The 13,987-nt window shown below is 40.6% G+C and overlaps 1 pseudogene; it reads left to right on the top strand.

Moving 5' to 3' along the window:
* The first annotated feature begins 9,274 nt into the window (after positions 1 to 9,274).
* On the top strand, positions 9,275 to 9,664 carry LOC102959590 (annotated as a pseudogene).
* The last annotated feature ends 4,323 nt before the right edge of the window (positions 9,665 to 13,987 follow it).

Raw genomic sequence — 13,987 nt, forward strand, 5'->3', positions numbered from 1 at the left:
TGTTTATGCCATAATTTTTTATGATGATATCTTTAGAGTTTTCTATATATAATATTATCTCAGCTGCAAACAGATAATTTTACTTCTTTTTTTTTTATCATTTGGATGCCTTTTATTTCTTTTTGCTTGCCTAGTTGTTTTGGTTGGGACTCCCAGTAGTATGTTGAATAACAGTGGCAAGGGTGGGCATCATTGTCTTTTTCCTGATCTTAAAGGAAAAGCTTTTAACTTTTCACCATTGAGTATGGTGTTAGTTGTGGGCTTATCATATAGGGCCTTTATTATGTTGAGGTACATTTCCTCTGTACCCAATTTGTTGAGAATTTTCATCATAAAATGATGCCAGATTTTGTTAAATGCTTTCAGTGTATCTATTGAGATGATCATATGATTTTTATCTTTTAATTTGTAAATATGGTATATTACCTTCATTGATTTGAGTATATTGAACCATCCTTGCATCTCAGAAATAAATCCCTGTCGATCATGGTGTATGATTCTTTTATATATCTTTTAACAATATGAACTGTTGAATTGGGTTTATTGATATTTTGTTGAGGATTTTTGCATCTATGTTTATCAAAGATATTGGCCTTCAAATTTATTTTCTTATAGTGGGACAAAATCAGTTTTAGTTTTTTTACTTCTTATTGATTAATGAATTCACCCAAAATTTATTGGACATGTACTGTGTGCCAGGCATTATATTACCATTGGTCCTAGGGGCACAAAAATAAATGGAAAGAGGCCTTTTCTTCACATTAGGAACATTGTTTATTGATGGGGAAGGAAGGAGTAGGCATGTAAACACATTTATTCCTTCAATCATGCAATAAATATTTATTAAACCCTATTATATGCTATGCACTTTTAGGTGTTTGGGATACAGCAGACAACAAAACACTTTATTTTTGCTTTCATAGAACTTACATTCTAGGCAGTCATTGCAATATGATGCCATAAGATATCACTAGGTTTCCTGCTTCTGTCATGAAAGGTTTCACAGAGGAGGAGACATCTCAATTGCTTTTTAAATGACTAATAGACCTACTTTCCATTTCTCTATATTGGGCCATTCTGAACATTTTATGTAAATAGAATTCTATCATATGTGGTGTTCTCTGACTGGCTTCTTACATGGAACATAATGCTTTTGATGTTGTGGTATGTATCATTACTTCATTCTTTTTTATGGCTGAATAATATTATACAGATACATTATAATTTTGTTCTCTATTCATCAGTTAATGAGCATTTGCGTTGGTTCCACATTTTGGCTATTATGACCACTGTTGCTATGCATATTCTTGTACAAGTTTTTGTGTGTATATGTATTTTCAATTCTTGTTGGTAAACACCAAGGAGTGGAATTGCTGGATCATATGGTAACTCTATGTTTAACATTTTGCGGAATTGCTAGACTGTTTTCCAAAGTGACTGCACCATTTTACATTCCTGCCAGTAACACGTCCTTATCAACACTTGTTACTGTTTATCTTTTTTATAGCCCTTCTAGTATGTGTGAAGTGATATCTCACTGTGGTTTTGTTTTGCATTTTTCTTAATGACATATGATGTTGGACATATTTTTGTGTGCTGATTGCCCATTTGCATAACTACTTTAGAGAGTATTCTATCTGAATCTTTTGCCATTTTTAAATTGAGTTATCTATCATTTTTTACCGAAATATATAAAATTTTATATAATTTATATAATATGTTATATATAATATAACATATATAATATAATTATATATAATATATAATATAATATATAAATATATTATTTATATGAGTGGGGGAGGGGCAGAGAGAGAGGGAGACACAGAATCTGAAGCAGGCTTCAGGCTCTGAGCTATCAGCACAGAGCTCGTTGTGGGACGCAAACCCGCCAATCACAAGATCATGATCTGGGCCGAAGTCAGACGCTTAACTGACTGAGCCACCCAGGCGCCCCTGTCTTTTCACTTTCTTGATGGTGTCTTTGAAACACACAATTTGTTGATTTTGATGAAGTCAAGCTTATCTATTTTCTCTTTTATCGTTGTGCTTTTGATGTTATACCTAAGAAATTACTGCCTGATTCAAGATTATGAAGATCTTCTCCTCTGCTTTCTTTTAACAGTTTTATGGTATAAGCTCTTATATTTAAGTCTATGGTTCACCTGAGTTAATCTTTGGCATATAGAATGAGATATGTCCTATTATTTTATACTTAGAACTTTTTCCACCTTCTAAAATACTACTTAATTTACTTGACTGTCATATTTATTGTGTATTTACCTGCTTGAATATAGGCCTTACAAGAGTAAGCGCTTTTTTTTACATTTTGTTAATATTAAAAGGCTAGAACATTGCTTAAAGTGTGTACTCAGTAAGCATATATTTAATGACTAGTGGAGATCCTACTGTAGTTTACAAAATGGTATTTTAGAAGAAGGGCTGGTAATTGTGCCAGAAGGATAGCCTGGCTATAGTAAAAGGTTCATATTAACACCATTTGTTGCATATTGAAAGGATTTGCCTCATCCTAGAAATCACTACAGACAAAGCCCCAGTGGAAGCCCAGATTTCTGGTGGGTAATATTGTTTGGGGCACAGGGTTTAGGGTTATGGATTCTTTGTACCATATTTGTTTGTTTAAATTTTTTGTTACCTGTTTGAAGTTTTATGGATTCATTGATAAACAGATATGGGTGGAAAGAGTAAGAGTATATATGTTACAATTTTCTGGAAATTCTAGTGACTGGCAACAACTTTAACTATAATTGACAACCCTAGAAGCTTGAAAAATGTAACTGGGTGCTTTCCAAAAGCCTAGGGGATAATTTGCAAATTTTCAGTTGTCCAAAGATGAAGGGTAATTAACAATGAATGGTTAATCAATCAGTGACATTTAATGATTGTTTCTCCTGTAGGAAGATGTTGAGCTAGAGGTTTCTTGGGAGACGGAGGTGAGTGATCTATGTTCTCAGCCCTCAAAGAGCTCACAATCTCTGGAGACAAATATGTAACTACTGCGGTACGGTGCAGAGTTTGGTTTTGCCACAGAGGAGACATAAAGCCTTTGTGGGATTCATAAGAGAAAGAAATATAGTCTGGGAAGGAAGCTGAGAAAGCTTTATGGAAAGTTTTCACTTGAGATGAACTTTGAAGAGTGGGTAGAGTCACCTGGAAGAAGTGGTGAGAGAGGACATCTCCTGAGCCAGTGTGCAAAGCAGGAGAAGAACACGGCCAGTGCCGAGAGCTGCGAGCTGTGCTGAGGAGTGGTGACAGAGGACTGGAGGAAAAGAGGTTATGGGGGTGAGCAAATGTGTCAAGTGAACAAATATTGAAACTCTGGCCTAAGCGCAACATCAAATGTCAGCAGCAACAGGTAATTTCAACAGTGAGAAAAGCTGAAAACAGAGGTAACTAAGTCACTGCTCATCAGTTGGATTGGCTGGCTTGTTGGAATCTGCATATGGTACCCCTGGAGATGTTTGAATTATTTGAGATACGGTCGTAGGCTGGGATTCCTATACAGCGGCTGAAGCTGCAGCCAGAGAAATAGTTTCGTAGCTTTAACCTGGGTTCTCATAGTGCACAGAATTGTTGAAGTAGTTGTGTACTTGTGTATGTTTGAGATGTGCGTCTGTGTGTGATTGCTAGACAGATAGACACTGCAACCTGCTAGTAATAACTTTAAATCCTTAGCAGAAGATTAAGGTTTTCTAAGAAGCTGGTATTTCTTAGAGAAGTGACTTTGGATCTTGTTAGAAAACTGTTTGAAGGAATATGTTGTGAGGGACCTTCAAGACGTCTCTTGACAAGGAATCTTGGCCTGCCATTTGGGGATAAGGAAATCAAGGTCTGGCTTAAGACACCACATTTCGAGAGAGGAAGTCTGTGACCCTTGATCTTCCTGTCTACAGGGCCTTCTGGATCCCTCTGGACAGGACTTCATCACCTGTGTGTGTCATGCAGAAAGCAGTGACCCTTGAAAAGTGTGTGGGGTGGGGGTCAATGCAATTTAAATCACTGTTTCATGTCCATTTTAACTCTTAAAAATCCTTCCTCCTCCATCTGTGGGAGATTTCTTTTTCTTGTCATAAGAAATAGGACAAATCTAGGGGCAGAAGGAATAAAGGGAAGATTTCTGATAGTAATGGAGGTAGAAAGCTCAACTCGGAGAGATGACAGGATGGAAAGGGAGAACCTACGGCAGGAGGGCAGAGGGCTCCAAGTTCAGGTGAGGGCCTGGAAGGAGAATGCCTCCTGGGAGGAGACAGGACTGTCGCCCAGGATAGGGCTATGGGAGGCATCTAGGGAGACCCTGGGGAGACCACAGGAGACCCGAGAGAGGGCCCCTCCTCCAACCACGCTGTCCTGTTTCCTTGCCTCCAAGATGAATGAATTGGGTTGTGTAATTTTTCATCCCCCAATAGTCTCGAATTCTGTAATTACACCCTGTGTTGAGATTCAAGGCAAGTAGAACACATCTCTGTCCTCACTAGCAGGGCAGACACAGTGCGCGAGCCCTAAAAATGCACACAGTGGTTAGGCTGCATCGTGGTGGCATCTCCAACTCTGAGCAGAGAATGAGCCTTTCTCCGCATGGGGGTGGCTCTTAGTTTAAAAAGCTTTCCCCAGATTCCCTAATTTCTCTCCCAAGGACTCCCTGCATTTTCCAGTAACTTCATTTCTAAAGGACATCTAACAGGAAAGATTCTCTTAGCTAAATAATCTTGAATTGCTTTAAAAATACCTTGTATATTGTGATTACATCAGAACTAGGTTAGAAGAATTACTGTAAATGGCATATAAATATGTGATTAATAAGAATTCAAACTGAGGACTGAGGGCACCAGGGAGTTCCAGGTAAAGTAATAATTTCTTTTTTGGTGGAATATCATATGAATTTCTATAGCCAGCTTCAAGAACCTATCTCAACCCTGCATTCTCCCTCCAAAGACAGTAATTTCCACTTAGCACTGCAGTAATTAAAAATATATGGGGCGCCTGGGTGGCTCAGTCTGTTAAGCGTCCGACTTCAGCTCAGGTCATGATCTCACCATTCATGAGTCCGAGCCCTGCATCGGGCTCTGTGCTGACGGCTCAGAGCCTGGAACCTGCTTCAGATTCTGTGTCTCCCTCTCTCTCTGCCCCTCCCCTGCTTGCGCTCTGCCTGTCTCTGTCTTTCAAAAATAAATAAACATTAAAAATTATAAAATATGATATATAAAGAAGTCACAAAGGTAGACCAAAATGACTGGTTAAAATGCATCTTTCTTTAAGAAAATGTACCAGAAAAATTTTAACAAAATATTTGACAATCTTTGTAACATTGAAATTATTGGTTTGGTGGCAACTTCATTTTTATCAGACCGAAATTAGTCATTAAAAAAATGGCACCAGGGCTCTAACTGAATGCTGGCCGGTACATGTTTCCAGGGGCACCGCCTGAAGGGGCAAAGCTTCGGTGTGGTTGCCATGATGCCCTTGCTTCAGCTTTGTCTGCAGTTTGAGGGATGTTACAGGATTGTTTCTATTTTAGGTTTTCTCTTCTCTCCCTTTCTCCCTCCCTTCCTCCACCTGTGCTCCCTCCCTTTTTCCCTCCTCTTCTTCCGTCTTTTCCATTCCCTCTCTACATTCACTCTTTCTCTCTTCCTTTTCCCCCTCTCTCACATGTTTATCGAGTACCTAATATGTACCAGAGCGAGACGGGAAAGCCCCTGCTTCCTGGAGCTTATCTTCTAGCAGGTATGAGAGAACATAAGCCTGTAAAAAAATAAATCACATGATTAGAGGGAGTGATTGGTGCTTGGATGAAAATGAGATGTAGAGAGAGTAATGGGGGCCTCCTTTAGGTAAGGTGGTTAGGGAGGGCATTCCAGTGGAAAGTCCTGGAAGGGTTCAAAGGTTATCCAGAGCCCCCCCTCCCCCACAAATGGATACCATGAGTAACTGCCCACATGATCTACATGAGGGCACCCAAAGGCTCCCCAGCCTCCCAGACTTCTCTGTCCTTCCTACCAGACAGCCTTACTGTAGCTTCAGGTACATATGATGTATATGCCTTCTTTCCCCTTTGATGGAGGCCTCTATACATTTCTCATTTTACGCATTAACTGTATATGAACACATTTAATCCTTAGCACGACTTTGTGGGGTGGGCACAGTTGTTATCCCCATTTACCTTTGGGGAAATTGAGGCACAGGAAGCCTGACTCAGCCCTAGACAGCCTGGCCCTGGAGGCAGGCTCTCCAGTGCCTCCTGCTACCTGCCAGTCTCATTCCCCCTTCCGCCTCCTGCAGGGCTCACATTGCATCCACGCCGCCTGTAGTCGCGCCAGCCGTGGCCACTTAACTCTTTAAGGGACAGTCACAAGCAATCTCTGAACTGCAAAATCCTCTCAGCTTCCATTTATGCGGTGCTAATATGGGTGTGACCGTACAGGATGGAGTGGGAATAGTCAGAAAGTCCCCAAATATAAAACCACGTCTAAGAGTCTACAGATGTTCTAATACCCATTACTCATCCCAGAAATGCATTTTGGTGCAGCTGGAACCTGATGGGTTGGAGGGGGTGGATGATGGAAAGCTTTCATTTCAAAGGGAGATGCAGAGGGAAATCATATGGTGTCGTTTTCCATTTTGGAAGTCTGTTCATCTCTGAGTCAGCTGCAGCTGTATAGCTCTGCCCCATGTGTTCAGAACATGTGCTGGTGGACAGGCTGTGCAAGCCTCCCGTGGCGTGACTGCATCAGATGCTGTATGCTCTGGACACTGGAGGGCGGGCGCAGGAAGGTGCTGTGCGGTCTCCGTGTATCTCTGTTAGGTTTAGGTTTGGCTACTCTTGCATCATGAAAACAGTTTGGGGAATCAGGATGATTAAGCTCTCGAGGGACCAGCCTTTTAACACACCAGGGTGCCCTTGGTCTCTGTTTGCACCTGGAAGTCAGCTGTCAAGTCCTTTGCCACCCATTAAGAAATGTATGGTTCATGTTATCTCTGGAATAACACACACGGAGGGCCACACCACAATCTGCATAATAGTAAAAAAAAAATCTGGCCTTTAGTGAGTGCTTATTCTATGCCAGGTACTTCACTAAGTGTTTTATATACACTATTTCATTTATTCCCATAATGGACTTTTGAGGTAGGTGCTATTATTAAACATAGCTTTTGTAAGGGAAGAACCCAAGGCGATTTATCCAAAGGTTATAGTAAACATTCCCCAAAGAAGATTGAGGTGAGACAGGAAGTCAGCTGATTTGGGCGTCCTGGTCTTATAGCTGCTGCTCTGAGTTGAGCACAATAAAATTATTCTTAAAGGCATTTTTACTTAAAAATAAGAAACATATGGGAGAGTCATCCACATCCTGGACCGGCTGCCATAGCACTCCCCTCCCCCACCTGGGTTCCGAGTGAATTCCTGTTCATGTTCAGGATGTGCATGCCCAGTGGACAGCATCTGATCTGCAGTTCTCTTTGTGGGTGGACGTCTAAATCCCTCGGGGTGCCTTTTGTCCCACAGATATAAATGAGTTTACTAAGGGGAGCCTTGGAAATTACCCAGTGGGAGCACTGAATCTCAGCATGTTTTGACCAAAATTAGTGGGTCTTAGAGAAATCACTCTGATGTCAGCTCTTACTTATTTATTAAAACCCTGAGAAGGTAGGATGCTTCACTCACTTTTTTATCAATTCAATAATTATTTACTCTGTTCTTCATGTGTCAAATCCTGGGTATAGAAAAGTGAGCAAATTTTGGGGCACCTGGCTGGCTCAGTCGACTATAGTATGCAACTCTTGATCTTGGGTTCGTGATTTAGAGCCCCATGTTGGGTGTAGACTTTACTTAATAAAAAAAATATTTTAAAATATTTTTAAAAAGTGAGAAAATTTTATTATTATCTGTTGTATGGGAGAATTTTTTAATTGATGTGAGAGATTTCCAGGTTTGTTTGCATTTCAGAGCTTTTGCTTTGTTTACTTGATTTTTTATTAGGAAAGCACAGAAAACCTTTGGCCAGTCTTAACATTTTAAGAAACTTTCCCATCTTGTCGTGGAGAATGTAGGAGAGCCTAAATGCCTTTTAAAAGAGCTTCCCAATATCATATAAAAACATGTGATCTCTTTCAGTAAAGGTCCTAATTTGGCTTCTCCAAATTAATTTCAAACAAAGAGAAGTAAATTTATTTTTTGAACTTTGGGATATGCAGCCTACTGTTAAGTATTCCAGTGATCTAAATCAGGGTCCTTAGGCTCTTGAGAAAGAACAACGTGCTGGCATATGCCTATTTATGACACAGCTTCAAGGAGGACACAGGCTGGTGCAGACAGGAAGGCAGGAAGTTTTCAGGTCCCAGTCACCATACACAGGACAGGCAGAGGGCTGGGGCCTGCCTTTGCTGCTGGCTGGCTGGAGACAAGATGGTATAGCAACTGCTCTATCTGCCTTCTTTGGCTCAGAGCAACTCGGAGGTGTCCAAATATGGCAGTTACTCACTGGGACCTGGGGGAAGACCCAGTACTTTTGGGGTTTCCCTTGGGTTATTCAGTTCCAGACTTTTGTTTTGTTTTGTTTTGGTTTGAACTTTTTAAATTCTATTTTTATTACAACTAATAATGCTTTTTATTAATCTTAGATTTTGTATTCACATTTGAGAAATAATTTGATGTCTTATAGATTTTTTTACTGTGGTGAAGAACTCATAACATTAAATTTACCATCTGAATCATTTTGAAGTGTATTGTTCAGTAGTGCTAAGTGTATTCACATAATTGTGCAACAGATCTCTAGAACGTTTTCATCTTGCAACGCTGAAGCTCTAAATCCATTAAACACTCACCCCCCTCGCCACAACCTTGGCTATCACTTTTCTACTTCTTGTTCCTATGAATTAGCAACTTTAATTTTGTTTAACGTTTTTCATTTTTGAGGGAGAGAGAGAGAGAGACAGAGCGTGAGTGGGGGAGGGGCAGAGAGGGAGGGAGACACAGAATCTGAAGCAGGCTCCAGGCTCTGAGCTGTCAGCGCAGAGCCCGATGGGAGGCTCAAACCCACGAACTGCCAGATCGTGACCTGAACCGAAGTCGGATGCTTAACGGATAGAGCCATGTAGGCGCCCCTGAATTAGCAACTTTAGATACCTCATATAAATGGAATCATACAGTAATTGTCCTTTTGTGTCTGGTTTATTTCACTTAGCATAAAGTCTTCAAGGTTTCCTCACGTTGTACCAAAAGTGAGAATTTTGGGAAGTGTCACTGTTTGTAGTGGACATCATGGCTTCAAGTTTACTTTGTGGAGTTGGAGCACTGGCTGTGCAAGCCCTTAGGGCCTGTGGTCCCAATGAAGTTGCCGCAGTGCACTCCATGGCATCTGGAGGTGGGGTTCCTACTGAAGACCAGCAGATGACTGGGCCGGAGAGGGAGGTCATGATGGCTGCATGGAAGGGACTGGACCCATATAATATACTAGGCCCAATGGCAGCTTCAGGCACCAAGGAAGACCCTAATTTAGTCCCATCTATTACCAACAAGTGAGCGATGGACCGCATCTGTGAAGAGGACAGTAGTGCAGTCATCTGGTTTTGGCTGCACAAAGGCAAGTCCCAGTCATGCCCTCACTGTGGAACCCATTACAAGCTGGTGCCCCACCAGTTGGCCCACTGACCTTCTGCTCTAACTTACTCAAAATGTTCTGTAAAGTTTCTTCTTTCCAGTAAAGACTAGCTATCGCATTAGTTCCTTCTCCCATTAAAAAAAAAAGTGAGAATTTCCTTCCTTTTTAAGGCTGAATAATATTGCACGCACACACCACATTTTCCTTATCAATCTGTAAAAGGACATTTGGGTTGCTTCCACCATCTCTTGGAAGCGGTGAGCAATGCCGTGATGAACATGGGTGTGCAAATATCTCCTTGAGATACTGTTTTGAGTTCTTTTGGATTTATACCCAAGTAGGAATCACTGGATCATAAGGTAATTTTAGTTTTAATTTTGGGGAATAAGGTTTTTTGTTATTCAACAAAACAGTTTTATTTTTCCAGAGTTGGTTTAGATTTCTAAGTTGGCACTACTGTTTTAAAAATCTTCCATTTTGGATGTTCTTTCTTTTGGCCTTTATCTTATCATTTTGAACTTTATCTCTTACTTAAAGAAACACCTTCTTCTGGATACAATTCCTCTGCTAGATCTCCAGTTTTCTTTGTTTCTACTTACTTCTGACATTATACTTGTTCACTTTTCTGTAATTTGCTACTGTACCAATTCTCCATCTTCATTTGTTTTGACTGCTTTGTTCTTAATAAATTAATAAATGTCTGCAACTCTTTATTCTGTAAAAACTGTATCTTAGGGTTGACCAGCAACTTGTGTCTGCTAAAATGGCGTTTACATGGCTCAATATTTTCCCCTCCAAACTGAGGGAAACTCAAGCTGATGAATCAATTGGCAGTATGCTCAGTAAATTGTGTATTAGAATATTCCGTTGGTTATTTGAGGCTAATAGTTTCTATCTTTGAGGTCTAGATAAGACTCCAGGTCACCCTGGGCTCTGACATTTACAGGGCTTGTTTTAATGTTACCTCCATCACATTTAGGGACCTGAAGATCCATGCAGAAGTTTAAAGTTTCTAGGTCCCTCCCATCTTGCTCTTCTAGTGGCTTTTGGGAATGTCCAGGCAAAATGGAGTCTGAAGATACCTCCTTTGAGAGTGGAGTACTTCCTGGATATTGTTAGGATGCAGTGACTTGTCAGATTTGAGATCTTGTAACCAACAGCTTGCATGGTTTATCTCAATACTTAAGAGGCTTAAAGCTTCAAGTCGCCCAAGGGTCCAGAAAGCTAGTATGAGGCCAGTATCCTTGAAGGTAACTAACTGTCTTTCTTATAAGTGATTCTACTAATTGTTGTTATATATTGGAATCCACTCTCAAATTACACTTGTCAGTCTATGCTTTTCATTGTCCTTCTCAATTTTATGCTCGGTCTCATCTAGTATTTGATTTGATCTGGAAATGCCTGGCAGAATAGAAGGAGCATTATACCTGCCACAGTGTGGGAACAGGGTTTGCCTTGTGGCCTTAAGCCCTGTTCAGAGATCACTAGGATGGGGTACTAGGTGAGGCGTGCCTCTGAGCCTGCCTGATGACAGAGTTGCTTCCCTGAATACTGAGTGGCGCCTTTTTTTTTCCCCACAGGGACTGGAATCTTCTGTGATGCCCAGCCCACTGGACTGCACCCTGATCACCTTGTCAGCTCCTCCACCTGCCCGCACTGTGTACCCCTAGGTCTATAGTCCTTATGTCTCGGAGCTCCCATGTCAAACCGATGGCTTTTCTTATTAACACCTGCCCTACTAGAAATATTGCCCCTGCATGGAGACCTCCTACCCTCTGTTCAGCAAAGACGGTTCTTAGCTGCTGACATTGGCCTGGCTAGATCCCAGCTCCCCAATCAGCTCTCCAACATGCCAAAACTCTTGCTATGGGGGACAGATCTAGTTACTGCTCTAGCCAAATTCCCACCTCTTCCTCTTTCCCACACAATGGGTGGTTAGGTTCTGTCCCGTCTCATGAATGACCTTACTTTCCACAGCCTCTCGGCCAAATCTGGCCACTACTTCCTGTTTTTGTGTGGCCTTCAGGCTATGTCAATTCCTAATTGATTCTACAATTTGATGATTCTAACATTTTTTGATGTTTAAAAAAATGAAAGAGGAAAACCATTTTGTGATACATGAAAGTTATATTAAATTATAATTTCAGTGTCTATAAATCAAAGTTTTATTGGTACACAGACATACTTATTTGTTTATGTTCCATCTATGGTGCTTTCTCTGTGAGCAGTTGTAGCAGAGACTGAATGGCCTTTAAGCCTCACATATTTACAGTACAGCTCTTTACAAAAAAAACTGATCAAATCCTGGTCTCAACAATAATAATGTTTGTAAGAATTATGGTGGCTTCATTTTCCTCCACTTTTTGTTGCCACCGTGTCTCTATCCTCCTCAAGTCTTTTGTTATTCCAAATGGTTAGGAAGAAAACCTCCAAACCTGCCAGATTCTGTCATCTGTAACTTTATACTCCAATTTAACAGAATTTTTATTCCTGTGAAATATTTGCTTTCTCCCAGATTATACTCTCTCCAGTCCCTCCCTTCATCCTTTCATCCTTCTCTCCCTTCTTTCTTGTTACATATTTCTGCATATTAATTTAGCACCCTTTTAAGCTTAAGATTTTAGCTAATATCCTATGAAAGTACTCTGTGAATGGTCTCTATGGTTGCTAGGCTTCAAGGATTTGTTTAAAAATCATATGGGGCACCTGGGGGGCTCAGTTGGTTAAGCATCCAACTCCTGATCTCAGCTCGGGTCTTGATCTCAGGGTTGTGAGTTCAAGCTCCACACTGAGCTCTTCACTGGGTGTGGAGTTGACTTAAAACATTAAAACAAAACAAAACAAAACAAAACAAAAATTCTTAGCTCCAAAGTCAGAAAAGTCATAAAGAGGCAACTTTCTGAATTCATTAGGAAAACTAAACACCCAGATGTGAAGATAAAACACTTGTCCATAAAATTACAATCACCAAATTATTTGCAGTTGCCCATGTTTTCCATGCCCTGGAAAAAATGAAGCAGTCAGAATTTTGAGGGCATCTTCTGTCTGTAGGAAGGAGAGAACTGTGGATGCCACAACATGCACTCTTCTCACTTTTGTCTACTGACAATTTTAGCGGCACTTAACATCTTGTTCACAAAAAAATGGATTCCTGGAGAACATTTTGTACTTCACACAATACTTCCTGGTCACCGTAGGTCATCTAGAACACTTTCCTCCAAACAAATCAAATCAATGTGTGCAAAGCAAAAAGAGATGAAGGACAACTAGGGACTGAATTTTCAGTGATTAGTAATGTGGAGTGACGGCATGGCCTTCAAAAGCTGTAGGCTCCTAAAAAGCAAGCTGCAGAAGAACTCAGGGAGACAGCCCTGTGCTCTCTTTCCTTCCTGGCTTTGCCTTTGTCCTGTGAGCTGCCATCAAAGCAACAGATCCCTTGCTGTGGTGAGAATGTTTGCCAGTCCACTACCCACAGGATGTCTTGCTTTGGATACCATTGGATTTTACTTGGGCATCCTGTAACAGATTGTTTTGTTATCCCTCACAGCTATTGGGTCTTACATAAACAATTTTCAGGGGTTTACTCTGAGTTTGCTTTGTATTTGGAATGACCAATCACCTTCCAGATGATGAAGATGATGTGTTGATACAGGTAATTTGGTTGCATATACTGCCAGGACCCCAAGAGCTTTAGTAATTTTTTTTTTGCCTTTTCTGGCTTATGTTTATAGCTTCCTTTCTTGTAGTTTGTGTGGCTCAGCTGAGTTGGTGTTTTAGTGGGTTTCTTTCTGTGGTTCTCTGAATACTAGGTTGCTTATTACAGCAGAAGTAAGATATGTCTAAATGTTTGCAAAGCACATTATTCTGGAAGTTTGGGGTAGGAGATGGACTTTTCTGTTTCTTTATCTAGATCAAGATTTTTCAGACTAGATGGTCTTTGGGTAGAAATAAGTCACAGAGAAGCTCAAGAATATTTTCTTGTGTCTATTTCCACACACAATTGACGCACTCTAGTTTATCATTATTTCTCCCAGCTGTTTTTGGGAATCCTTAGAGGTTGTCTCCCGTGCACTAGGGTACAACTCTCTGAGCTAGCTGATGGCTGCGATTTTCCAATTTTCTGCCCTGGCTTTCAGAGAAATTTCTCCTGTCACTGTCAGAGCTGTGTGAGCCCTGATGTCTTGGGGTTTAGGAGTCTCTGGGTTCCTGCATGCAGGCTGCTGTAACAATCGTAGCTCACATATGACATGTGTAATCTTTAAAGTTATAAATCTAATAAACAGTTAACAAATATACATATCCTATCATTCTATCTTCATAAATGTCTTCATAATGACAAAATAAAAATATATGTAAAGCCACAATTTTTATAT

Source organism: Panthera tigris, chromosome F2 (genome assembly GCF_018350195.1).
Source record: "Panthera tigris isolate Pti1 chromosome F2, P.tigris_Pti1_mat1.1, whole genome shotgun sequence".
Lineage (NCBI taxonomy): Eukaryota > Metazoa > Chordata > Mammalia > Carnivora > Felidae > Panthera > Panthera tigris.